The sequence below is a fragment of the Schistocerca americana genome, chromosome 7 (genome assembly GCF_021461395.2).
Source record: "Schistocerca americana isolate TAMUIC-IGC-003095 chromosome 7, iqSchAmer2.1, whole genome shotgun sequence".
NCBI lineage: Eukaryota > Metazoa > Arthropoda > Insecta > Orthoptera > Acrididae > Schistocerca > Schistocerca americana.
Genome location: NC_060125.1, coordinates 457,263,160 through 457,288,775, shown reverse-complemented (window position 1 = coordinate 457,288,775; position 25,616 = coordinate 457,263,160). Strand labels below are relative to the sequence as shown.

At 41.0% G+C, this 25,616-nt stretch overlaps 1 long non-coding RNA gene across 1 annotated transcript in view; it reads left to right on the top strand.

The window, feature by feature from the left end:
- The window catches only part of LOC124622160, a 158,980-nt gene that overhangs the window by 71,730 nt on the left and 61,634 nt on the right, over positions 1-25,616 (top strand). The window contains exon 2 of the long non-coding RNA XR_006980598.1: positions 13,358-13,493. This is a non-coding gene — a long non-coding RNA (uncharacterized LOC124622160). The remainder of the gene's footprint in view (positions 1-13,357; positions 13,494-25,616) is intronic.

Sequence of the window (25,616 nt, the reverse complement as noted above, 5' to 3'; positions counted from 1 at the left end):
GTCAGGATAATTCGGGCAAAGACCGTGCTAGGCCTTGTCATTTGTGGAAATATTTCGGAAAAAGATAGCCCATACGGCATTTTTCATGTTTCCTAGATTCCCTTGTATTCTACTTCATTTTTAGGAAAACACTCACAACAAATTTCACTAAGTACAACCATTAACGCTCGAAAACAATAACAAACACGTTCGGAAGAACGTGTATCGATAGTAGATACAGGGTAGCAAACTTTGAAGTGATAACACAAGAGATGCATGAAATAATATACAAGGAGTAAAAGAATGCTGTGCATTATCTCTGCATGGCGCAAAAAGGAAGGTGTGACATTTAAATGCCAGATTACGCAGAGCTTCTGGATAACCATCATATCTCACGAAAAAATGGTCGTATTTATATAAAACAAAAACTGTTTCAAGCAGGAAACACCAGGCATTTCAAATATGCTAATATCTAAAAATCCAATTTTTGAAGCCCACTTGCCTTCCGTCTCCCCTTAACAGCATGTGACTTCCCCTTTGCAACGCTGTAAAGCAGCGATTCCATGTGGAATAGATTCTAGAAGTCCTTTATAGATTTCCAGAGATACGAGGTACCAGGTGTTTGGGAACAGGCTAGACATATCCCGTAAATTACGGTGGTCTGAAGTACCGGAGCTGGAGCCAGATACCGTCACGGATGTGATCCGTCAGGCAAATTTCGTGGCTAAGACTTCAACGTGGGTTCACAAGCATGCTCTCCAAATCACTGTGGCACGATTCTATCCTCGTGACATAGTCTGTAAGCTTGCTAGAAGATGACATCGCTGGCGGGGAATACTTAAAGAGCGATGGTCGGCAGGTGGTCTACTATAACGTTCACGTACTCCACACCTGTCATGGTGCTATCGTTTACTACTACAGATTACATGGAAAGCTAGGTGGATGTCGGTCACAGGAAAATACTCTCTCCACCGATATGCATCTGTAGCATGGTGTAAGTTTAGAACTACCACTCGGCCTGGGTAACGTTATATACGAACATAACCATAGCCCAGGTGTAACAAGAAACGTAGAATATGCAAGGGGACAAAACGTTTCCACTGATCCACGGTCCTACCTCGATGATCCACTGCACACTGCAATCGTAAGTGACGGAATCGTTGGGTGGACAGGAGACATGTAGTGGTCGTCTGCTGCATTGAATCATCTATAACAATGTTCGCAGAAACCGAACTGTGAGCTCGGAAACATTTCTGCCTATATCATCATTGAGCTCTGTCGTTGTATGTGTCAGAGATCGCCATAGATCTTGCGTTATTGAGCGGACAACACTCCGACTTCCGTGTTCTGTGATGCGTGGGCGTCCAACACCTTGTCATCCACTCGCCGTTTAGCCGTTGTACAACCACCTTCCGTGGTTGTTCAGAATAGCTGCACGCGAAAAGCCGACACTTCTGGCGTCTCCGTGTCAACGCTCGATTCCTCAATTGTTTCTTCTCCACGTGTACACTTTCCTTATTGGAACACGTTTCCGTAGTGCCACCTGACGACATTCAGTAAATGCCCCGCGTCACGGTGTTGTTTACTGCGGTGTCACCGCCAGACACCACACTTGCTAGGTGGTAGCCTTTAAATCGGCCGCGGTCCGTTAGTATACGTCGGACCCGCGTGTCGCCACTGTCAGTGATAGCAGACTGAGCGCCACCATACGGCAGGTCTAGAGTGACGTACTAGGACTCGCCCCAGTTGTACAGCCGACTTTGCTAGCGACGCCACACTGACAAATACGCTCTCATTTGCCGAGACGATAGTTAGCATAGCCTTCAGCTACATTTGCTACGACCTAGCAAGGCGCCGTATTCAATTGATATTGAGATTCTATTAATGTATCATCAAGAGCGATGTTCTACAAATGTGGATCAAAGTTAAGTATTCCAGAAGCTGCGTACTTTTCTTTATAGCATTCATTACGTATCCTGTTTCAGACCTCACGCCAACCTGCGTGAGTTTAAGCGCGTGCCTTTCGGCTTCCTCTCATTGTGTCTAGGCTGTCTTGTCTAGACACAACATTTACTATCGAAGTTCTAAGAACATACTTTCCTAGAAGAATCAATCTACATCTGCATCTAAATCTAGATCTACATTTACTTTTCTACCCTGCAGTTCACATTTAAGTGCATGGCAGAGGGTTTAGCGAACGAATCTCATACAATTTCTCTATCGCTCCACGCTCTAATAGCGCACTTGAAAAAGGGCCACTATCTGATCAAAAGTGTCTGTACTCGTGTTAGAGGACATTAATACTGTGTACGTCAACCCTTCACCTTTATGACAATTCGAACTCTGCTGGCGACACTTTCAATGTCGTGACTGGATGGCTGTAGAAGATGGCTTTCTCAAGACCCAAAATCAGAGACGGTATAGGTGCGGACGTTAGGGTCACTAGCGAAGTCGACATTCTGACTCATCCCCAATTTATTCTATTGGGTTCAGGTAGGGACCCTGGCAGACCATTCCACTACAGAAATGCCGCTGTCCAAAAGCCATTGTCTCGTCTATGCTGCTTTATGACTGGGAGCACTGTCATGTTCATACAGTCATTGCCTCCATACGGTTTGTTTACTGTACGCTGTAGACAGCGCTGTAATATGTGTTCAGCTACTTTCGCAGTTAGTGTTTGGCTACTCACAGTAAGGGACCACACCTTAACCGCGAGAAATACCTCCGTACTGCAATGCCACTGTCCAATAGCAAACACTACCTCAAGTGTCGTTTCGCATTGACTGTAGACTGCTTATGAGCAGCTGCTCGATCACTGTATCCCATTCTTTTAACTCCGTATGCAGTATTGTCGGTAGCACTCTGGAACTCACGAGTGATTCCTTCCACTCACTTCGCGGGAGTTTTGTTCCTTCGATTTTCCACTTGACAATCACGCTATCAACTGTTCAACGTGGACACGTCTAGGAGGGTTGAAATGTCACTCAAGGGTTTGTTCCTTAGGTGACTTTCAAAGACTACTCCACATTCCAAGTCTGAGCTCTCCTGATCCAGCCATTTTTCAATTACTACTTCTGTATTTACAACACAGCAGTCGCCGGCTCCCATTACAGTGGTGGGTCCATCCATTGTATTGTCTAGTGGTCAATTCCACATTACGTACGTAGGTCCAATACTCATAAAGACAAGACGACGAAGAAAAGTAACTATTTCTGGCCATCAATTTTCCGGGGAATGTTAGATTTAAAAGACGTGTCCTTTGACGATTTCAATGTGCAGGGTGCCCGTCGTGCTAGAAGAAAGTATCTATTCTTGTACCCAGAGGAACATCTTTCCATAATACTGGAAGCTCGCTTTCAGAAAAAGTGTAGGTCACAGGTCCCTGTAACCGACGCTGTAACACAACAAGTCCAGTCAACTGATTGTCTGTCACAGCGCACCACATATTTACAGTGAAATGTTCTTGAAAATATTTCTCAACAAAGCTAGGAGGGTTTTCGTCGAACTACCTATGTGAATTACAAATGTTGTTGATAGTTTCACGAGTGAGAGTTGCTTCATGAGCAAACACATTTAACACCATTATTCGTTTAACTGCAATTAGCCAACTGTTAAATTTCAGTCGTCTGCTTTCGTCACTTTCTCGAAGGCGTTGAATCTGCTGTAAATGATAGGGTTAGAGGCCGTGAATAAGGCCGTGAATACGTAACGTCCAACATATCTTTGTATGCAGGATATCGATTCGTGTAGATATTCAGCGTATGCTTGTTGAAAAGCTATGTTCTAACATCTAAATAACTTCTTCTACTTCATCCACACTCTGTTTATTTTCAATTTAAGATCAAATATGGGTGCCAAGCACTGCACCAGTCTCATGTACTGTAGTGAAATCACAAGTAAACAATCTCGAATCCTGTGCTCTGTGGTTTGGATATTTCCCATTTATTCTCTATAAGAAGCAGCAACGTTACCAATACAAAGCCAATAAACAAATATCATATCGGCGTAACATTCGTAAATATGTGCATAACCGATATAGTAAAATTGGCTAGTAAATATCAGTTTCAGTCACAGTTGAAAAATTCTATTATGTTCATTAAAACACAATTTCAAAACTTGAATTTCAACACAAAAAGACACTCAAAAATTGAATCAAAGCACTGGAGTAGCAAATTGCGAAATGGAATCTAATCTATTTAATTTGCTATTTCCTCGAAACTAATAAAAACTGACACTCGAAGGTGTCGATTAAGTCAAGGAAATGTGTGAATTAATATTAATTTTATGCACTTGACTTTCAATAAGAGAAAATATTTTCTTGCGAGGATTAGAACAGTGATCTTTTTACTTCTGTTCCTGCTGAGCAGCGTCCACTATGAACACAAGCATGAGAGACATTAGTTGAAATAGGTAGACAACGAAAGCAAAGATTTAATTTACATCAATTTTTCTATTCTGATCACTGCATCCATCATTTGGCCAGCGTATACTCAATAATTCTCTAAATGCACTGCGGAATGGAGTAAGGGATCACTGTTTCGAAACCCTTTAAGGGTGTCCCATTCGAACGCAAAATCCTGCAATTTGGTTCACAGGTTCGTATAGCCGTCCTCTGCAATGGTGCAAAAGCGTGGCACGCTGCGACGTGTGCTTCGGGCTCAACGACGCTCCAAACAATAAAGAGTTGACACTTCCGAAGAAAAGGCTGGAACACAGAAGTCCATGTGACGTGTAATTCGGAGAATGGATTTCACATTGACACCAAATTTGACCACAAATCTGCCCAGTGCCACCGTTGACGTATGACACGATGGAGATGTCGTCACAGTTCCGCTTACGCACATTTAACCTCTTCTTCTTCCGCCTCTGGAATCGAAGTCAGAACAGCAACGCCCAGCGTCGAAATCACGCGGTTTTCTTACAGGTGGGGGAGGAAAATATTTCAACCGCACCGCCGTGCAGAAGGGAAACGAAAAGGCCTCAGCCGGTTGCGTAAAGGGTGTCAATGAAACCTCCCCTAGCGTGGGACGCTGATTCCCCTTACATTTCACTGTCTAAAACGTCAGTTCGCAGTGAAGTTTGCAACATGAAGACGTACTTAAAAACATTTGGCACTGCTCACACCCTCGGTCGCTTCAACCCTTCTATATGGACATTTTGGGGCTCATTCGTATTGAATGCAGTCGTTTGGAGCGCAGCGCGACCGCAATTTTTCCTCCCATTTACAGCTTGGAACCATTCGGAACCTTTCAAAAAACAAATTGACGAAATTTAAACGTGATCTGAAGCAGCAAAGCTACCCATGCTTTTTCCGTGCTCCTGCTTCAGGCCCTGCATTTGCGGTCGCACTGGGCTACAAAAGGGGTGAGAGCACATTCATTGAGGTTGCTGCCCCATGATGTCCGTCGAGAAGGGTTAGATCGCCCGGGACGTGTTAACGGTGTCAAATGTTGTCACGAACAAAGTCCTTTTGTTAATCTCACTGCGAACTGTAGTTTTCGACAGCGAAATACGTCGGAATCAGGGCCCCAAGGAAAGGGGTGGTTCCATTAACACCCTCTATACCACCCCCTGAAACTTTCTTATGTCAATTCTGAGCGGCAGTGTGTCTCAACTGCTTTCCTGGGCCACTCAAAAGAAAACTGTCCGAGGGTGAGGTTGCAGAACGCTGCACTTTTGCATCATTTTCGAAGAACGTTGTAGGCACTTTTGAGTCAAATTGAAAACCTCCAAGTTAGTATGGGAGAAATTCCAAAAAGCGGACCTCGCGTTCTGTTTCGCAGAGTATGTTTGCATTTTTTATGCACACTGATAATACAATATGTTGCAGGGGGAATGATCAGTATTCATGGATGTGACTGCAAAGATCATTCGAAGCAAAGAAGTCTATTAAGCATGGGATCTGAAATACATACCTTAAGAGCTAAGAGCACTTCTTCATAAGGGAACTTAGACCTGGAAACCCGGAACGGCACGAAACCGTGTTTAGACTACCACTACTCAAGAAAACCACAGTGGCCTGTGTCATTTCCGCGCAAAACTCAGCACTTGTCTGCTAGCGCCATCAGAAAGTGGCTTGTTGTAGCTGCACTAATAAGTGCTCGAGTTGCGTGAATGGTATAGCTGCAGTACGATCATGACTGTTAAAGTGTTCATTTGCGGGTTACTTGAAAATTGTGTTCAGTGATATCATGAAGAGTATTAATCCCGCGAATACGGTCAAAGTATTAGAGATAAATTTGCGACGTTCTGAATATGCAAATGAAATCGGCGTCGAGGACAGAGAGTCCAGATATATATTATAACATAATGATTAAGAAATGCAATGAGGATAACACAGAAATACATAACGTTACGCTCGATAGATATAATGATTTTGAAGGAAGGGAAGAAGTGTAGCGGTTCAAGCAGTAGACGATGGTAGTCTCCAGATCATAAGGATTAGTTTAGTCAAAGTGGATACGAACTATCTCCATCCAAACAGTCGAGGCCCACTGTATTGGGAGGTGGTGATGGCAGTGTACTACAGAACATTTATGAAAACTATCACAATAGTGGTTTCAGTTCCTATAGCAAACTAATGATGTCGCTATAACTGCATTACAAGTAAATAAAATTAATTCTAGGTCATATCTCTGGCAAAGACGAGCAGAAGATTATTTTAAAGGAAACGGGTTGTCACAATTACAAACTATAAAAGGGTATATAATACCGCAATTTGATAGAATAAGGTCGTATGGATCCACTGTCCACTATTGGCATCTGCATATGTGAGCACTGGAATCGTCTAAAATGGTTGCCTTGGAGGATTTCAAAGCTTAGATTTCTTATGTCAACAATTTTGAGGATGAATATGACTTTCATCCAGGCATATCACTACATTTGTGACATGTAAGGACAGAAAAGACGTCGGAAGGCAGAACAGTTTGTGGAGCAGGTGAACGTGTTTATGACAGAGTGGAGAAAGGGAAGGTTTGGAAGAGTGACGAGTTCAAGTCCTATAAGAAATAGCTTCTTCAGCACTGCAGGAGAGAAAACTACCGCTAATGTGTTGTGGTCTGCACGTAGCTCTACCTACAGCTTAACAATTGTGTGGCTATCTATGACAGGCAGACTAGGAAACAAATTGTACATCTGCTGTAAAGAGGCGCAAGACACTTTCGGCCCAAATATTTCGAAGGAACTTGATACAATCCTCCACGAAACATTCATTTGGAGGCAAATAAAAGTGGGAAAGTGACTAAAGCACACTTGAAACGTTTTCTAACTTCAGTTCTCGGAGAACATGTAACAGGTGAAATGTGCCTATTGGTGTGTGACTCCTAGTCAGATCATACAGATTATACCCATCTAGATGCTAGTTTCCCAAACAAAGATGTTATGCTGAAGATGCTGCCATCGAAAACAACAAAGTAATGGTAACGCTTGGATCTTTACTTCTTTGGGCAATATAATCTCTATATCAGAAGGATTGTTGATTTCCTAAGACTACAGTGTGACAAACCATAAGTGAAGATACTTGGTCGTTATTTAATCATCAGACTTTCCTATTTGATTTACAATTAAATTTCTGCACCAAAGTATACGCCTATGTTGCAATATGCTTAGCGAAAGGTGGGTTGAGACATTGACATTCCTGTAGTACCATCGTTTGAAATTTTAGTTAGTGTCGATTTTGATATTGTACTGCTTGAATGCGAAAGTGACGCTGAATCCAAAGACGTAGCTTTAGTGAATTTTGCATGTTGTTCTCTTTCGCTCTGTTTCAGCCGCTTTACCCAAATCTCGCATATGCACTATGATAACTAATATAAGCGCTAACATGTGTGTATAATATGTAAGTTTTGAAGTATTACTGAATTCACTAAATTACATATAATTTCCATCCTATGGTCTGATGTCTTGTTACTGATTTCTCTCTGTTAAAATGCCACTTGTTGTAGAATGCAACGTTTTGTGTAGAAATGATACAGATCACAGTTTTTGTTTAAAGATCGAGTGTTATTCTAAGCACAGTTTCGTGCGGTTTCGAGCTTTCGAGGTGAATGTTGTCTCTTGTTCGATACCGAGGAACAAACTGCTTCTGTTTTAAGCTCTCTTTTTACAAATATTGACAGGTGGCAGTACGGACCAAAACAAGATAAAAAATCCACTAACAAGGGATCTAAAATGTATACCTTATGAGCTGTTAGCAGTTGTTAACCTAAGCTTCTGCGGAACACTTCCTTTCTACCGAACGAACGCACATGGCTCATAATTGAGGTAATTCAGAGTGCATGATTATCTCAAAATTGTTTTCTTGGGTTTCCACTACTTCCTCCAAAAATACGAAAAGCGATGAGCTTGCAGTAGAAGAGATTTGTTTCATAGCATCTAAGATGAAGAAATGCTCACAGCTCTTAACGACACACTTTAGACCTCGTGCTTACTGGACTTTCTTCTTCGAAAGACCGTTCCTTTCATATCCTTGAATACTGATCATTCCCCCTTGAACACACTCTGTCTTAAATTACACTTCTTTAAAATGCCGGCTAAATACGTGAAACTCTCGATGAACCGGAACTGAATCTTGGCAGTGTCCACGTCTCCAAAGCGAGGAAGACAAATAAATGTCGAAAAGTAAAATGTGTTTATTACTTTCTCATTATAGATCGCAGAGGACAACATATTTAAATAATACCGTATGGAAGGAAATTTCTACGCTGTAGGCGCAGAAATGAAACTGAGATACTACAACACTTGAAATAAGGAATGCTTTATTCGAATTATTAAATATTACCAGATCTTAAATATTTACTGTTCGTTATGAAACACCCACACTACTCACAGGCCGGCCGCGGTGGTCGAGAGGTTCTAGGCGTTTCAGAACGGCGCGACTGCTACGGTCGCCGGCTCGAATCCTGCCTCGGGCATGGATGTGTGTGATGTCCTTAGGTTAGTTAGATTTATGTAGCTCTAAGCTCTAGGAGACTGATGACCTCAGATATTAAGTCCCATAGTGCTCAGAGCAATTTGAACCATTTTGAAGTACTCACAGATGCTTAACAGTCACTGATGCTTAACAGCGTGTTGGTGAACCTTTGGAGACATAGAGCAGCGATTTTGCGTGCCATGCGTTCGACAAGCCTTGGTATACATGCAGCAACAGATGTGTGCCCACAGACTATGAATCCAGTCTAGTGTAAACATCATTCATCCGAACAGTCGGCACTTTTCCATTGATCCACGGTCCAATCTCGGTGATCCAATAGCCACTGAATTCTTAATTTACGATGCCGTTAGATGAACATAAAACCATGCTTCGCAACGGAAGTTAAAAAGGGCCTTACATACTATCGGCTTTTAGTGTTCCATACCTCAGCCAGTGAAAACGGAACTCTCATAGGAATCTCTATGTCAATAAATTCTTTTTTCCTCGTCGGGAAGTCAGATGAAAATGAAACCTATCGAAAGAAGAAAAGCAGTTTCGTCAAGTTTTTAATACACTAATCGAAATCTCGATATCCTATCCAAGTAAACTCAATGTTAGTCTATATTCGTACAGGTAAGACTGCAGCACTTAATTCTGTCATTGATTTACACTTCCGAAAATCTGTCACTGAGGTAAAAACACAAACCTCGCCGTCAATTGATTCTTTGGTGTTGCACGATATTAACGGCACCCTCTATTTCTTCTCTGGTGTACTATGTCTGCACTAAGACAAACCTCCTAAATAAACCTAAGCCGAACAGCCTCTTAAAACTTTAAGATACGATATCTCCTTTTCCCTGATCTGATTTTGCTGAAATAAAGCCTTTACTTGCACCAAGCTTCGCTGACGCTATGTGGAAGCCCCATCAACATTAGTCTAGCATTTGTGGAGATTTTTGTTCACACACACAAACAGACTGACAGACACTACAGTTTTAAGTAAAACTTTAAATCAGGATATCTTTTACATGTGATCCGATTTTGGTGAAATAAAACCTATATGTTACCTCAATCTAAGCTCTCGTTACCTGCAAAAATCCCATGCAAATTCGTCTAGCACTTTTGAAGATTAGAGTGTTCAAACAATCAGACAAAATGGTTTTATAGCTTTATTATTAGTGTAGATGGTGTACCGAAAGATGTGCTCCGAAATACTCGTGTCGTCAGATGTGTCACAGACGGCTTCCTATTCGGCTGTGAAGGAAGGGAAGCCCCCATCCTCCACGTTGTGTGAGGACGCATTGCCCTTCAATACGTTGTAGTATAGCGTTACTTGCGCTTTCAGTATCATTCGGACACGTTTCATTAAAATGTTTACCCAATAGTCTCTTTACCGCTTACATACATTCGCTATGACTAGTCCTCAATAGAAGCAAAGGCTACGTGTAGCGCACAAATGGGAAGGAAGAACCGCTGTTGTTTGATCACACGATTGCTGAATTGTCACTAGAACACTTACATCCATTTATATATGCGTACGACAGAGCTATTTAAAGTGTAACGATCACAATAACAGTGATCATCGGGTGTAGTTTAGTGTTAGAATTCCAAGAGTGTGCCTTCCTAAAAAGAGAGAAACAGAATAACGCTTTCTTGTAGATAAACCTCGTGGCTGACTATGGAGGTGAAAGAGAGAGAAGGAGCTCAAACAGTAGGTTACCTGCAGTCGTTCTCCGTTCTCACATATCTCGATTAGCACAGGACACGGGTAAGTTGCAATGTTTCGCAAAATACTCTTACTAAAAACCGTGAGGATGCATGCATATTATAGATGTAGATTCTACGGAAAACTCCTGTATTGGAACCCCCCTTCGCCCCCACCCCTTAACACATCCGTTCACATTTTGAGAAATGGACTTAATGTGGGAGAAAACTCTTGAGATGTTCAGCGCACTTAGAGCTGGATGCCACTTCTGTGAAGCACTTTAACTCTGCTCAAGTTATGGAGGGATATTCTTGATTTAGTTTTTCCGTCATTACCTTCAGTAGTTTCAGACAAACTGTACAGAGTTATTTTGATAATTATCCACTCAAAGTACAACTCAACCTTAATCTACTCCCGTGCTTTCTTGCGTCCACTCATGAATCAATAACGTGTGGTGACCTGCATCCAGCATGAGACGTCGAGTTTCGTCCTAGATAAGAAAACCTGGTAGCTCACTCTTGATATTTAACTGAAGAAAAAACAGCAGACTGAAATAAGGCTTAATAACCTCTTTGATATTCATCTGAAGGAAACCAACCAGACTGAGACTGAAATATGCCATACAAATTAATCTGAGGTATCCAGCACTGTACATCTGAACTGCATTGAACCAGTACAAACTTCCTCTTTCCCAGTTATGGCGAGTAGATGGTTCTGCTTTGAACTGCGTTTCATATCGGTGTTAATGTATCTATAATGACCTAGGACGGATAAGAACGGTAATGACATTAGAATGTTAAGCGGTCAAAATATTTTCAGCATACAGTATAGGATAAGACGTGAACGGGAAACACTGCGTTGGCCATTAGTCAGTTAGCTAAGGAGATATATCTACTACCGTATTCCTTCCAGACAGCGATGGAAAAGGGAACAGTGCACTGTTTGAAACGTCGCGCTACCAGGAGAACTTCGGTATGTAGTATATTTAATAACGCTCATACTTTAGAGAAGTTACGCACAGAGATATGATTAAGGCTCAATAACTTACTTGCACTTTAAAGGGTGTAATTAACATCTCAGATTTCTATGCCCTTCTGTCAATATCTCTGAGTGATTAAAACCTTGTTAGGTATCACTGAAAGTAGACGTACATCAATGAGAGAAAATAATACATTTACATTGACTACGCTGCATTTCACTCGTAAGTGCCTGGCAGAGCGTTCACCAAACCACTTTCATTACATTTCTTTACCGTTCTACTCTCGAGCAGCATGCGGAAGAAAACTAAGACTTAAATGTTTCCATCCAGACCTGACTTTTCTTACGTTATTATAACGATCATTTATCTCTATGTATCTACTTGTCATTAAAATGTCTACGCATTCGACTGAAAGGTTGGTGATGGAAATTTCGGGGGAAAGATCTTGCCGCAATGAAAGATGCCTTTGTTCTGATGATAGTCCTCCAAACTCACGCATCATATTCGTTACACTTTCTACCCTGTTTAGCGATAATGCAAAACGAACTGCCCTTGTTTGAACTTATTCGATGTCCTCCGTCTACTCTGTATGTAAGGATCCGTGCCGCGCGGAGTGGCCGCCCGGTTTGAGGCGCCTTGTCAAGGATTGCCCGGCCCCTCCCACCGGAGGTTCGAATCCTCCATCGGGTATGGGTGTGTATGTGTGGTTCGTAGCGTAAGTTAGTTTCAGTTGTGTGTAAGTCTAAGGACCGATAACCTCAGCAGTTTGGTTCCTTAGGAATTCACACACGTTTGAACGTTTTGAACATAAGGGTCCGTATCGCACAGCAATGCTCAGGCAGAGGACGGAAAAGTTCAGTGTAGGCAGTATCTGTGGTAGATTTTTTGTTTCTTGCGAGTCTTATGCCGATAAAACGCAATCTTTGGTTTGCTTTCCGCGCAATATCCTCTGTATGATACTTCCAATTTAAGCTGTTCAGTCCGTTAATTCCTTGGTATTTAGTTGAACTGACGGTCTTCACATTTGCGTGATTTATCGTATAACCGAAATTTAAGGGATTACTTTATTACTCATGTGGATGACCTCACACTTTTCATAATTAAGGGCCAAATGACACTTTTCGGACCGCACAAATATTCTGATGAATGAATTTGCTATTGGTTTGATCTTCCGATAACTTAACTAGACTTTATGAATGAAAATACATAAGCCACTGATGTAATATTCTATAATACTTATTTTTTTATTTCACAAACTGGTTTTCCTCTGTTACGCCCTCGTCACATACAAAGACAAATACGTGGTGCAGTGAAATTTCCAATAGTTGTAAATATATCAGCAGGAACGTTTGTGGAGCAGTAAAGCTGGCATATATAATGATTTAAAAATTCGGAACTATCGTATAAACCGTGCGTTTTCAATGATACATTCAATGCTGATGCCTCGCTCCTCTTACAAGATATGTATCAGGTTTAGCAGAGCAAGCATGAAAGAAGTGTCTGTTTCCATGCTACGGTTTCCTAATTTGGATTGTTGTCTAACTTTTCGGATTAGCAGCTTGAATGGTGTACACATTTTAGGACATTAAGAAGTGGTTGGACTATAGTACCGAAAGCTAGAAGCGCCAGAAATGCTAAATCTCGTGTTTTCTTGAGCACTAGATACTTTTAGATCCATGAAGAGGAAATGGTGAGATAAGTAACAAAAACATGTGAACTACTCATTAGAATATTAAGCCTCTTATTGTCTGATTCATAATTTTAGTAATTTTTGTATTTTCAGAGTTTCATGGGATATTACATATAGAATAAGAGTCAACAGACGTAAGAAAAGTGCAAATGATGAACGCAATCTGACATGGATGGAATGAGCATTGGGGAAGGTGTTATGCGATTAAAAACCGAGATTTAAATCACAAGTAAGTATAAATATTTTGTTTCTCTTTGATCTGCATTTTTGTGTACGAGATACAGAAGCTTTACAAATTACTCCACATTATATTAAGTAGTCTGAATCACCAGTTTATGACTGAATTTTCTGGCCTGATTTTGTGGAAAAGAACAATACACTGAAGAATTGCAATTTCCTTCCCTTGGCATATCTGTAGGTGTCTGACCGATGTCTGTGTCGAGGTAACAGATAAAGTCTATGATAACAAAACTCTTGACGTCAGTTTGGACCACGTGATCAAAATTACTTAGATAGGTTTTTAGTGAAGTATGTGAACGAGTTAATATTATGTGACCGAGATTTGTACAACAAGGATGTGCCACATTACCTTTTGAAAAAACACAAAAAGTACTGATGTAATCTTAACGTTACAATCAGAAAAGAATTTGTCATTATATTTAGAACAATCAAATGAATCTTAATAAATATGGATTTGACCTTAGATAAAATTAGACCAGAGAATCGTTACAACTTTCTCCGTGGATGCGAAGAACAGCGTTCAGAAAACGTCGCATACTGATATCATCGAAGTACAATGAACTATTAGCCACAGACATTTGTGTACGAACCGATAATTTTGTCCAGTCGATAGACGGTTGATTATTTTCTGTATCTTCCAGCAATATTTCTTCATTATTACGTTCGTAAATAAACTCCGGTGGTATATATCCGAATGTCGAGAGTTCGAGTCCTCGATTATAAAATCGTCATTGCTGCTTTATATAAAGCATATATGTTAAAGAAAAGGAAAAATCTGTAAGAACGATCCGTGGTTGGTTTTTGGGGGGATACTGACATTCGACATTTCCGAGAAGTACATATGAAAATAATGATTTAATTAAAAATAAATTTTAGTACAACACGTCATTAAATCGGAATAAAAAGTAGGAAATAGTTTCTCAAAGACAATACAGATTTCTGACTGCATATTCTAGTTAAAGTGTCTTACTTGTGCAACAATAATACCCTCAGGAAAGGATTTCAGAAGAACTCAATATTCCATTCACATGTCAGCTCAGTAAATTTTACAAGCATTAAATAATAAAATTTCGTGTGTTGATAATTTCCGTGACCTATCTAAGACCTTTGACTGTATGAATCACAGTATTCTCCCAGATACACTTTTGTTTTATGGGATTGATGACATAGCCAACCAATGAATGACGTTATATCTAACCAAAAGAATGTAGAAAGCTGTACTTAGTAACTGAACCAATGATGTCTGGGGACACTATTCTGATTAGGAAGAAATCGTATATGGGATTCCCTAAGGCTCAATCTTAGGTTCGCTGTTACTCGTCATATATGTAAACATTCGTCTGTTAATACACAACAAGCAGAATTAGTTCCTTTAGCAGACGACACTACTATTGTAGATGGAAATGGTAAATAACGTTCTTTAACATATTATTAGCTGGTGTTTTGTTTTACAAAGACACACCACTTTCATTTCTGCTCATGTAGGGATACTACACTGTCAATAAGCTGTGTGCATACTGATGAGAATTTAAACGGGAAACGTATGTTCTGGAAGTCCTAAGACGACTTAGTTCAGCCAAATTAGCAGTTGCAATCATTGCAATTCTTGCCTGGAGACAAATCAGTAAGTTGAAGTATTTTGCATATTTTGATCAAATAATGTCATATAAAAAATAATCTGCGGTAACTTATATTTACGAAAGTAAGTCTCAGTTGTTAAAATACATGCTGTCAGAATAATATGTGATGCCCACCCATGATCCTCTTGTGGACTTCTGTTTAAGAACTTGTGTATTCTGAGTACTGGTCCACAGTTCATTTCTCCCCTCATGAAGTATATTGTACGTATTCCACTGCAGCTCAAAACAAACACTTATGTATACAACTACAATACCAGAGGAGAAAATGATACTCTTTACTCCACATTAAGGTAGTCTTCAGTATAAAAAATCTGGCAGACAGCAAAGTAAAATTTGAAAAATAATTAAAATAGTTTCTCCCTGACAACTGCTTTTCTTCCATAGGGGAATTTCTATAACTCTAATGTGTAAAAGGTAGTGGGTAGGAACTAGTATCTCATATCAGCATGTACCCATACTTACAAATTAATTTGCAATGTGAGTTTAAAATCACTCAGTCTACATCATTATGATTTATTTTGCAAATGGTCTACGCAACATGAAACTAAATACGTAACCAAATAACTAAATAAATGACAAATATACAGACTCCCCAAAAATATATCTTTGTGAATTTATAATACGTATGACAATACATGTAATTTTTATAACATAAACGTGGAGCACATTCAGTACATAACTGATGCACAAATAGTTCACCTCCTAATTATTATCTTCATTTGTTGCTTAAATCTAACAAGTATTGTCACAGACATCAAAAATTCAGAAGTAAAATTTTCACAGTGTATTGTAAATTTGTTTTTATTTAAGTAATATTTTCTTCTTTTTAGTCTTGTGAGTGTGTGAAATTTCTTAGTGAATTTTAATCAAAATGTGTGTCCCATTGCGTATTTCTTTGTGTTACCTACTGTACTGTTCTGTACTGTACTATACTGTAGGAGTTCATTCTGTATATGACCCAAGTTTCATTGAGCTGTTGCTTAGCAGTGACATATCATGCGAAAGTTATTTTCGTTCTTCAGTTTCCCATGCTTGTGTATTATAGGACTTAAATGGCGTAGCATTTTGAAATGCAGCACAAAACACAACGTCGTGTACAACGACAAGGAAAACTGTAGAAAACTGCGGAAACAGCTTATGGCGGTGTCTAGTACGCATTCCCTCGTGTGATTCTAAAATCAATTACTAGACGAAAGTACCGAGCGAAACATATTATGTACATTACCCTCTATATCTAACACTCTCCCCTATAGATAAAGAATCCAGCCAGTGTCCGATCCTGCTAGTGGGTCGATCCAAGGGAAACAATAAATTATAGACGACCGTAAGCATTTTTCCATATTGTAATTTCATTTCTCCAAGAATGGGGCGGTCCGGCATTGATAAAAACGCCACATCACTAAAGGAATCAAGTATGAAGTTCTAAATAAAACAAATAAAATCATTTAAATTTTAAAATATGCTTTGATGAAGGATTTTCTAAGATTTTTGAAACTACTTAAATGATTTTACACACAGTCGTAATGTAATCGTGGATTATATGGGGACGCTTGTGGTGTATGAAAATTATCATGTTCAATATGGAAGACACCTCAAAATACCCTGTGTCCAAGCGGTTAATGTAATGAATCCAAAAGTGTTTGAAGCATGGAAGGAGGTCTTGGCAATGAATGAGTTGGTATACTACGCGACTTGGGGAAGTTAGGGCGGATTCACTTTGTAAGACAGTGTGAAGGTCTTCCAACGTTTTCCAGATTTGCCAACTATTATGGTGAGACTGAGATACTGACGACACTATCATAAGTTGAGATGCAATCAGTGAGTGCATAGCTCAGGAACTGTAGGGTTACACATTAATTGCGGCCTGTTGAACACGAACGGCCGCAGGTCCCTTCAGAGCTCATTCAGTGTAAGAAGCTCTGCACAGCAGATGTGACGTTCCAGAGGGCGTACACTTTGAATCACTGGGCAGCGTCTTCTGTTAAGTTCGTCTACAGCTAGAACTTAAAATGTGTATATTTAATCTCTCTGCTGTACCTTCTTGTCACTGTAACTGCTAAATCTATGCCACTATTTCTACTCTGAATTTAAGTGCTAACGCTTTACCCTTCGATAAAATGGCTACTGACATCCCTTTAGTAAACTGTTATGCTCAAATGAACTGCTTCTTTAGTAATCTCCCTTTAATCTACGTAAACCATATACACCCATATTGTTATTCATTCATACAAATACATCACAAGTACACTGGGTAAACTTTTCGTAAAATTTGAACATATGGCAATTGTTCCTTACGCACAAACTGGCAGTTAACACTGCGATTTCCGGAGTAAGCGTTATGTTGCAGATTCTGTAAATAACAGAATTTTTATATTACGGCGCATTCAGTGTAGAACCTTTTTACCCCCTTCCATAATGGGTCAACAATGTTTTGCATGAGAGAAAGTTTTCTGTCCTCGCCATATCACACTAAACATTTTGCGCTAATTATAACTGCAGTGTCTTCCTACGATATAAACTCTTATTCTAATTTAGCCTATTAAATTAAAACGTTTCCTACAGCGAGAAGTTAACCCTGAATTTCTAACAGTTTAAATAGTTACTCTCACTATGATAATTAACAGCAGTATTTGAGATTGTACTGTGACAGTTTTCTCCTCGTCCACAATGTTTTTATTTTTATCTTGATTCAGTGACCGGCGATGTTTTTTTATTACCCTGCAGACATCACCAGATGCAGCGCTGAGATGTTGCATGATCTGAGCTCTTCTCACGTTGTAGTCACTCCCTGTACATTACCACAAACGGCGACTCCTGCACAAAGTCCGCTATAAATTATAGGTTGTCTCTAACCCTTTCGGTCAATCCGAAACAGGTTATATTGGGTGCACAACCGATTATATTGGGATAGGCAACCAATGGTCGGAAATCCGTGTTTAATATGTTATGAACGTACACAGCGTACATCGCGTAAGAGCGACGCTCATAGTGATTCTTCAAAGTGACTACTGCCAGTCTCGACGCATGGGTGGCAACGGCGTATGCCGCATTCTCTCATAGATCCTTGGTGTCCGTGGTAGCAGGAGACTAACAGCTTGGACCCCAGAAAGCAGATCTTCATCCGTTTCTACGGGGATTTCATACACCAACGTCTTGACGTAACCACTGAGGAAAAAGTCCAGAGGTTTGAGATTCTGCGATTGCAGTGGCCATGCGACAGGACCTCCCTTTCCAATCCAGCGATGAGGGTTGTTGAGGTGCTCGTGGACATTACATTGGAGCGGGCTGGTGCACCATCATGTCGAGACCATATGCTTTCGCGGACAACAAGGGGTACACATTCCAAGAACTGTGGCAGTACATTTTACCGGAACCCCAGATAATGTGTACCAGTTAAACGTGGTGGCAGCAAACAACCTGGGACAAGCCCCCCTGTCCCCCTCCCCGTAAGTTGACACCTATGTGGGCGTCGTGGGGATTGTCCTAACTCCAGACATCGCTGTTGCGGCTGTCGGAAACATCATAACGGGCTAATGAGGCCTCATCAGTGAGCATACAAGCTGTACGAAGTACGGAAATAAGGCGCTGCAGTGGGTAGTCCGTTGAATAAAGGAAGGAGGGGCTCAAAACCTGTCGGTCCCAGTGCTTCCAAACGTTCTTTATGATAGCGGTGTAATACTTGTACCACCAGTACTCTCTAGTCTCAACACTGTATCCTTCGGAGAGTGCGTTTCAAAGCGAAATTGACGGATGCTTATTGTTGGGTGCTCTGCCACACTATCAAACCCCACGTCTTTAAAGTCTGGGGTTCGGACATGTGTTTGGCGAGAACCTGGGACGGCTGTCTGTAGCGTGAACATCCCCGTCTCTTGTAGGCTGATTTCCACGGAAATAAACTTCTTCCAATTAGGATGACACCTGTTGGTGTGCTGCGTAAATTCGTGCTGTGTTACGGGCACGTCCCGCTGCACCGTACATTAAATGCATGTCTGCCCACTCTCGTGACGCGCAACATTCGATCTCTGACTTCACAACGGACTCATCAGAAGCTGTCTAATGCAATGGACAACTAACACCAGGGATGATAATGTTTGTGCGGCACAGGTTAATGTGCCGGTGCGACGCACTCGGTCGTCACATGACACTCGTGTTCTGAACTAAGCTGTGTACAGTATGTCTGTTGTGGATCGGGGATGTACCCTGTTTATCACCCGCTACCTGTTCCAGTGCACAACAGACACCCAGGATCTTAATGAGAGTGCGGCAGAACTGTATGCGCCGTTGCAACTCATGCTCTGAGACCGTCCGTCGTCGTTTTGTACAGTTGCTGTGACCTATGGGTTTGCTATGAGGTGTACGCTGTGTGTGTGTCCATTACACAATAAACATGCAATTCCTACCATTTGTTCCCTATCTCAATATAATCGGTTGTGGAACCACTATCAGCTGTTTCAGTTTGACCCAAAAGATTTGAGACACCCTGTGTACGACCGATACAAACAAAATTATTGCTCTTCCATTTTCTCACTTTTCTGCATTTAACGGTTCCTTCGCAATAACTCACCCTAGCCCCAGCTGACTTCATAATCCTGTTTTGCTTAGACACGGATTGTATTTTCCACCTAACTGGGAGAGTACGTGAAAAGCAATGTACCGAAATGTACTACATTATACAAACATCTATACCAGAAACATTTTTATAAACAAGTCTACTACGTAACATAATACGCCAACAAATTAATGTCATATGTGTGGGCAGAAATAGGCTTATAAATAAGATGTAAAATTTATGCTCTCCGAAAATAAAATTTGTTTCGTTATCACGTTCAATACTGATTTATGATCAGTGCCATCATTGCCAACGTCGACGTTTAGAATCACTTAAATCTTTATTTCACGTAGCCATTCTACTGATCAGTTATAGTATTTATATCGAAATAAGATACAGCGAGTCAGTTTCCACACTACCAGTTGATAATTTGTTTTTATGTGTAGCTACATGAGACCACCTGCAATTTTCACGGTGTGCCAGAAGTTCGCTTTGTTTCTGTATATGCTTCCAAATACACAAACAGATAAAAAAAATCAAGCACACTGAAGGGAAACGAAACGAAACTTCACCGATTGAGAGGGTATGTGCTGCTGTTGCAACAATTACAAGATCGAGCTCAATTTTGAAAGAAGTTGGCAGTGCGAGTGCATTTATCAGTATGGCGTTGATCCTCTCTATCCTCGATGCATCCCTTATTCATTTGAGAAGGCCGGCAGGGGTGGCCTATCGGTTCTAGGCGCTACAGTCTGGAACCGCGCGACCACTACGGTCGCAGGTTCGCATCCTGCCTCGGACAACGATGTGTGTGATGTCCTTAGGTTAGTTAGGTTTAAGTAGTTCTAAGTTCTAGGGGACTGATGACCTCAGATGTTAAGTCCCATAGTGCTCAGAGCCATTTGAACCATTTTGAACCATTTGAGAAGGAAAAGGGTATCATAAAGACATTTTATTCTCTCCTCAGGCAAGCTAGCCATCAACTGTAGCAGCTCGTCCTTGATATCCTGAATACTGTCAGTGGGACGGATTTAACGCTTGAACTGTTCACACAAGTTCCTATCTAGGACAAATCTTGGGATCTTTCTGGCCATGGGAGTACAAAAGCAAACTCACATTGCGTAGAGACACGTGTCATGTATATACGAGCTTTGGGCTGTTGGAAAACGGCACCTCGTTACTGTAACATGAGAGATAACATGTGAGAACACAACACTTGAGGACACAGGATGTCCATGACATACCACTGGACCGTCAGAGATCCCTCGCTCACCGTCAGCCGCGAGCTGAGGTTACGCACGATGGCTTTCCACAGGTTGACTCAAAGACTTACGCCATTGTGCCTATCCAAAACCTTGCAATAATCGAACCCCTCCTCCTGTTGGCGCCATATTGGAGGGCGACGTTCATCAAATGGAATGGAATGCAGAAACACGAATCATAGGTGAACACTATGTGATGCCGTTCATCAGCTGCTCACGGTTCTCTTTCACGACACCACTCCAAACGCAGCCGTTAGCGTTTTGATGTAAACAGCAGCCTACGCGTGGACTATAATTCCACAGTCCAGCTGCCGCTAGTTTTCGTCCAATGGTGAACGATCGCAAAAAATTTTTCAGGGAGTCCAATACTTATTCCTGGGTTGTAGGAGCACATGTGAAGAGGTTACGATGTGCTCGGTGCACAAAACAGCGATTCATCCTTACGGCGGGCAGACGTAGTCACCTGTAACCTAGGCGATAAGTTTGGTCTCCATCACGTTCTAGTGGAATCCAGCTTCGGTCAAATGTCTCATGCGAATGCACCTCAAATCTGTATACTGAACAATTCGGCCTACTAGGCAAATGGAGACAGACATGAGGCTTGTTTAAAACTCTCTTGGATGGTGATATTAACGTCTCACATGAGTACACGGCATTTCTATTTCATTAACAGTTTCGGTGACCCGCCCTGCCTGGCATGGTAGCTCGGGGAACGGAATGTTGCCGACACCATGCCTTACGCGTTCTGACTATCGGCGCCATCTAGCCTACGTTTTGTTTGCTGTCGAGCCCGATATTCTCAGTCAGTGGCAACACTCTGTAATGAGCGTTGGACAAGAGGTAGCCCAAGTTGCCAATTTTACCTTCATTTTCGGTCGAGCCTGTAGAATGTGAAGAACATGGTAAATCATAAGAAGAAATTTCATCCTCGCATTCAACTGAAAAAAAAAAGATAATTGTGAGACATGAAGTGGAAAATTCTATAACAAAATTATGATATCGAATACACGATCTCTATGCAAAACATATGGCGAACAGCGATAATAAAAGGTGAAACAAAATACGAAGGGTATGCATTTTAATCTATACTTGTTACAAATTTACGGTGAACAGGAAATAATATCCTCTTACGTCCACGTCTGTTTCGAGGCATCTCTACAAAAATAAAATTTGTGTGTAATCACAGTGAATATAATTATTTTATAGATTAAGAACTATAAATTGAAAGCAAATGCACTTACGCGCACACGTTTCACCACAGAACGCTACAAAGATAACCAACTGCTACATCTCAACCAAGACTCACTGCAGAGTGCCCGGACGCGGTCTGAGGCAAATGCAAACACGCACAGTAAACAAAACATAGACTACACACTGCCAATAATCAGAATAAGGTAGTCGTGGCGTCGATCATCTACCGCTTCCCGAGTTTCCACGCCTGGCGGGGCGGAGGCGCCGACCGTGTTGACAGTGATCCTCCAACATCTGACGCTGTTCACGCCCTTTATCTTTCCTCCTTCATTTGGTAACAATACAAAACACGAAGAACGCTAATGCATTCTGGTGGTCGTTCTATTTGTCACACAGAATTACTACTCTAATCTTTCACATACACGCCGACTATGCCTTCTGGGGGCATCACCTTTTTCGTCAGACAGTGTACACTGATGTGACAAAAGTCATGGGGCAACATCTAATATCATGTCGAGCCTCCTCTTCCCCAGCCAAGTGTGGCATAGACTCAACAAGTCCCCTGTGGAAATATTGAGCCATGCTGCCTCTATAGCTGCCCACAATTGGGTTCAAAAAAATGGTTCAAATGGCTCTGATCGCTATGGGACTTAACATCTGTCATCAGTCCTCTAGAACTTAGAACTACTTAAAGATAACTAACCTAACGACATCAGAGACATCCATGCCCGAGGCAGGATTCGAACCTGCGACCGTAGCGGTCGCGCGGTTTCAGACTGAAGCACCTAGAACCGCTCGGCCATATAGGCCGGCCCATAATGGGAAAAATGTTTCCAGTGCAGGATTATGTGGTACAGTAGACTTCTCTTTTATGTTCCATAAACGTCGGGCGATCTGGATGGCCAAATCATTCGCTCGAATTGTCCACAATATTCGTCAACCCAGTTGCGATCAATTGTGGCCCGGTGACATGGTGCATTGTGATCTATAAAAATTGCACTATGTTTCGGAACATGAAGTCGTTTCTAAGATACATCGTAGGGTCAGTATTAACTCACGTGTTCCAACATTTCTATGGAATCCAAACTGATCTTCCCCGAGGTCGGCTTCTACCAGTTTTTCCATTCGTCTGTAAAGAATTCCAGTCAGTATTTTGCAGCTGTGATTTATTAAACTCATAGTTCGGTAATTTTCACATCTGTCAGCACCTGCTTTCTTTGGGATTGGAATTATCGTATTGTTCTTGAAGTCTGAGGGTATTTCGCCTGTCTCATACATCTTGCTTACCAGATGGTAGAGTTTTGTCAGGACTGGCTCTCCCAAGGCCGTCAGTGGTTCCAGTGGAATGTTGTTTAATCCCGGGGCCTTGTTTCGACTCAGGTCTGTCAGTGCACTGTCGAACTCTTCCCGCAGTATCGTATCTCCCATTTCATCTTCAATAACATCCTGTTCCATTTCCATAATATTGTCCTCAAGTACATCGCCCTCTACACACTCCTTCCACCTATCTGCTTTCCTTTCTTTGCTTAGAACTGGTTTTTCATCTGAGCTCTTGATATTCATACAAGTGGCTCTCTCTTCCCCAAAGGTCTCTTTAATTTTCCTGTAGACAGTATCTATCTTGCCCCTAATGAGATAAGTCTCTACATCCTTACATTTGTCCTCTAGCCATCCCCGCTTAGCCATTTTGCACTTCCTGTCGATCTCATTTTTGAGACGTTTGTCCTCCTGTTTGCCTGCTTCATTTACTGCGTTTTTATATTTTCTTCTTTCATCAATTAAATTCAATATTTCTTCTGTTACCCAAGGATTTCTACTAGGCCTCGTCTTTCTACCTACTTGATCCTCTGCTGCCTTCACTACTTCATCCCTCAGAGCTACCCATACTTCTTCTACTGTATTTCTTTCCTCCATTCCTGTCAATCGTTTCCTAATGCTCTCCCTGAATCTCCCTACAACATCTGGTTTAGTCAGTTTATCCAGGTCCCATCTCTTCAAATTCCCACCTTTTTGCAGTTTCTTCAGTTTTAATCTACAGTTCATAACCAATAGATTGTGGTCAGAGTCCACATCTGCCCCTAGAAATGTCTTACAATTTAAAACCTGGTTCCTAAATATCTGTCTTACCATTATATAATGTATCTAAAACCTTCTAGTATCTCCCGGATTCTTCCATGTATACAACCATCTTTCATGATTCTTGAACCAAGTGTTAGTTATGATTAAATTATGCTCTGTGGAAAAATCTACCAGGCGGCTTCCTCTTGCATTCCTTAGCCCCAATCCATATTCACCTACTACGTTTCCTTCTCTTCCTTTTCCTACTGTCGAATTCCAGTCGCCCATTACTATTAAATTTTGGTCTCCCTTCACTACCTGAATAATTTCTTTTATCTCATCATACATTTCATCAATTTCTTCATCATCTGCAGAGCTAGTTGGAATGTAAACTTGTACTACTGTAGCAGGCATGGGCTTCGTGTCTATCTTGGCCACAATAATGCGTTCACTATGCTGTTTGTAGTAGCTTGCCCGCACTCCAATTTTTTTATTCATTATTAAACCTACTCCTGCATTACCCCTAATTGATTTTGTATATATAACCCTGTATTCACCTGACTAACAGTCTTGTTACTCCTGCCAACGAACTTCACTAATTCCCACTGCATGTAACTTTGACCTATCCATTTCACTTTTTAAATTTTCTAACCTGCCTGCCCTATTAAGGGATCTGACATTCCACGCTCCGATGCTTTTGATGCAATTGCAATTAAAGTTCTGGCTAAGGATGTAACAATTTGCTTGCTTTCATTTCTTGTCAACGGCAGAAGACAGTCGTGCTATTTGTGCCGAATAGTTTTCGTATTCTTGGAGAACATATTTAATTTAGTGGTATCTAGTTACTTACACGGCTATCATTATATCAATACAACGTAAAACTGAGTGAGGCTATAAATAGTAATGGTAATATCACGATAATCATGTTGGTAAAACACCAGGGACTTATTAATAGGTACTGAGGGAGATATGATAGAGAATTCCTAACATCAGAATGAAAATTTCGAATTGCTGATTTATGTAGAGAACTTGGTCATTAGATAACCGGTGAAATACCAGTATACAGTTAGAAAAAGGCAATTGCTCTCAAATTTACACTGAAGGAACAAAGACTGTCTGCTGTGGATAGGATACTTAATAAACCGAAAATATGATAAGGTGAGTCAGCAATTCAATTAGTTTCAGAATGTCATAATCGTACGTTGGTTGGGATACGTGTCATTAGAAATCCCAGATTCTTAAAGAGATGCCTACAAGCTGACAGGTTAAATACCACATATTATTGACACAGCTCGTTTTATGGAACTAATACTTTCTAACAGATAAACCATCCAAGAAATGTTATAAGACGGTGAATTGTGTAAATATGATGCATTCAGAGGTTGCATCTACGGCTCTCTCCTACAAATAAGAAA